Source organism: Hyperoodon ampullatus (genome assembly GCF_949752795.1).
Source record: "Hyperoodon ampullatus genome assembly, chromosome: 9".
In the NCBI taxonomy this organism is placed as follows: Eukaryota; Metazoa; Chordata; class Mammalia; order Artiodactyla; family Ziphiidae; genus Hyperoodon; species Hyperoodon ampullatus.
This window is the reverse complement of record NC_136922.1, coordinates 67,522,272-67,525,783: the sequence shown is the minus strand read 5'-3', so window position 1 is coordinate 67,525,783 and position 3,512 is coordinate 67,522,272.

Here is a 3,512-nt window from a genome sequence, read left to right as displayed (position 1 = left end):
AAAATTCATAGGATTCCTTGAAGCACAGAACAGGGATGGTGCCCTGTTGGCTAAGAGGTAAAGCCATCTCAGGAATCTCCGTTTAAAAATGTGACTTCACAGTTCTAATGTGATTAAAGATCTAAATGTAAGACTGGATACTATCAATATAAAATTCTCAGAGGAAAACATAGGCAGAATACTCTGACATAAATCGCAGTCACATCTTTTTTTGATCCGTCTCCTAGAGTAATGGAAATAAAAACAAAAGTAAACAAATAGGACCTAATTAAACTCAAAAGTTTTTGCACAGGGCTTCCCTGGTGGCACAGTGGTTGGGAGTCTGCCTGCCGATGCAGGGGACACAGGTTCGTGCCCCAGTCAGGGAAGATCCCACATGCCACGGAGCGGCAGGGCCCGTGAGCCATGGCCACTGAGCCTGTGCATCCGGAGCCTGTGCTCTGCAATGGGAAAGGCCACAACAGTGAGAGGCCCGCGTACTAAAAGTTACTGCACAGCGAAGGAAACCATAAACAAAATGAAAAGACAACCCACAGAATGGGAGAAAATATTTGCAAATGATGCGACTGACAAAGGATTAATCTCCAAATTTACAAACAGCTCAATATCTAAACAAACAACCCAATCAAAAAATGGACAGAAGACCTAAATAGACATTTCTCCAAAGAAGACATACAAGTGGCCAAGAGTCACATGAAAAGATGTTCAACATCCCTAATTATTAGAGAAATGCAAATCAAAACTACAATGAGATATTACATCATACCAGTCAGAATGGCCATCATCAAAAAGTCTACAACCAATAAATGCTGGAGAGGGTGTGGAGAAAAGGGAACCCTCCTACACTGTTGGTGGGAATGTAAATTGGTGCAGCCACTATGGAGAACAGTATAGAGGTTCCTTAAAAAACTGAAAATAGAGCTACCGTATGATCGTGCAATCCCACTCCTGGGCATATATCCAGAGAGAAACATGGTCCAAAAGGATATATGCACCCCAATATGCACTGCAGCACTGTTGACAATAGCCAAAACATGGAAGCAACCTAAATGTCCATTGACAGAGGAATGGATAAAGAAGATCTGGTACATATATACAATGGAATATTACTCAGCCATTAAGAAGAATGAAATAATGTCATTTACATGGATGAACCTAGAGATTATCATACTAAGTGAAGTGTCAGACAAAGACAAATATCATAGGATATCACTTATATGTGGAATCTAAAAAGATGATACAAATGACCTTATTTACAAAACAGAAACAGACTCTTTAAAAACAAACTGATGGCTGCCAAAGGGGAAAAGTGGAGGTGGGGAGGGATAAGTTAGGAGTTTGGGATTGACATTCACACTACTATATATAAAACAGACAAATCAACAAGGACCTACTGTATAGCACAGGGAACTCTACTCAATATTCTATAACCTAAATGGGAAAAGAATTTGAAAAAGAATAGATACATGTATATGTATAACTGAATCACTTTGCTATACACCGGAAACTAACACAACATTGTAAATCAACTATACTCCAATATAAAATAAACATTTAAATTTTAAAAACCAAATAAGTAAATAAATAAATAAAAATGCCACTTCAGGTCATCTCTGAAAGCAGAGCGAAGAAACTAGCACAGGATACACAGTGGGCCTGGGCCCACTGGCCTGACACCCTCCTCCAGCTGCAGACTTGGGCTCAGTCCAAAGCAGCCGGTTCTGATGCAATCACACAACGCCGGCCAATTGCCTTCATTCATCATCACAGTAAAACCTGAGTCCTTAATGCTCCCCACCAGCAACAAGAATCATTTAATTACATAATTCATCATAATGGAGGCAGCAGGGTGCTTAGGAGAGCCCCTCTTCCATCACTGACTTTTAATGGGAGCTCGGCTTGCTAAGCAGACACTATTAGGCACCCCAGAACCAAAGGCACCAACTGCAGCCTGCCCTGTGTGCCCAAGGCAAGGGAATGCCCGCAGGTGGGGAATCTCTTCTGGGGCCTTTTCTCTCTCTCCCCCGTCTCCCTCCTGCCCAGGCTACCTGGGACCACCTGTGCACCAGGACCGAGCTCTCTGGGAACGAGGCAGTGCCCTCTTCTCCTGCTGCTCTTTAGCCTTTGGATGTCACTGCTCTCACCAAGAGACTTCCCATGCTACCAAGCCCAACCTGACCCCCTGGGCACAGAGTTCTGAGAAGACAGTGTGTCCCCTCCAGTCCCTACCCTGGGGTGAAGGGAGGAATGGAGACCCCAGGGTGCCCCAGACCACACCTCACCTCTGCCTTCGAAGCTCGTCCTTTCTGTGCTGGGCTGCGCCCATGCCCCGGCCTGCAGTGACTGGGGGCCTGGCCACTCTGGCACTCTGCCACCTGCTTTCCTTGGTCTGTGTGCTGCTGGGGCCACTGCCAGGTCAGTTGGCTACTCAGCCTCCCAAGCAGTTTCCAGAGAGCAGGAGGCTGCAGGAAGTGCTCCCGGGCCTGTACCTTTTGCTTTAGCCCCCGCACCCCCAACCCTCCCCACTCCCTGCCTTTGTCAAGGTCACTTGTTTTCCACAGGTCTCCTTATCTGCTTGACACGTTCTAGGCCAACAGCACTCCTTATCACAGTAAAACCTGAGTCCTCACGCTCCCCACCAGCAACAAGAATCGTTTAATTACATAATTCATCATAATAGAGGCAGCAGGGCACGTAGGCGAGCCCACCTTCCACCACTGACTACTGATGGGAGCTCAGCTTGTTAAGTCGGCACCATTAAGCGCCTCAGAACCGAAAGTGCCAGGTGAAACCTGCCTTGTGCGGTTTAACCCTGAAAGTCAAGGTCATCCCCCCATCCCTACGGGTGGCTTATTTAATGCCCAGCAAACTCCTCGCCAGTGAGGGTCCTCCCACCTCCGCTTTTAGGCCCGTGGCCTGCTTCTCAGCGGTGGCTGGGTCTCCCTGCACTCCCACTCTTCAGCAGGCCCTGGCGTCTGAACTCATGTCCATCTTTATGGTGGTGTTCTTGCAAAGGGGCCTCCTCGTGCTTGACTGAGGGCTGTCACTCTATCTGGGCACAGAGAAGTGGTCTGGGAACTAACCAAATGCTGCCATCTCCCAGAGACGCTTGGCCACCACAGATGATGATGGTGATGAGGAGGAGGCTTGCCACATACACCCAATATTTCATTTCATCTTTATGACAATATTACGAGGTAGGTAGAAATAGCCCCATTTTTCAGATATGGAAACTGAGGCTCAGGGGAGGTCAAGTAACTTGCCCAAAGTCACACCAATAGTAAGTTTCAGATGGATTTAAACAGGAGTCTGGGCCTATGACACCCATTACAGCTGAGCTCTTAGTCCCTCCCAGAGCTTCCCTTCCTCTCCTCCCACCAGTTCCCCCAAACTTGCTGGGCCTCCAGCTCACCCTGGAAGTGCTCCAGGGACCTGCTCCTCAGGGGAAGACCCATGTCCCCGCCCCTCCATGCCCACCGCTGTTCCACTCCCGCTGTTCCACTCCCGACCTC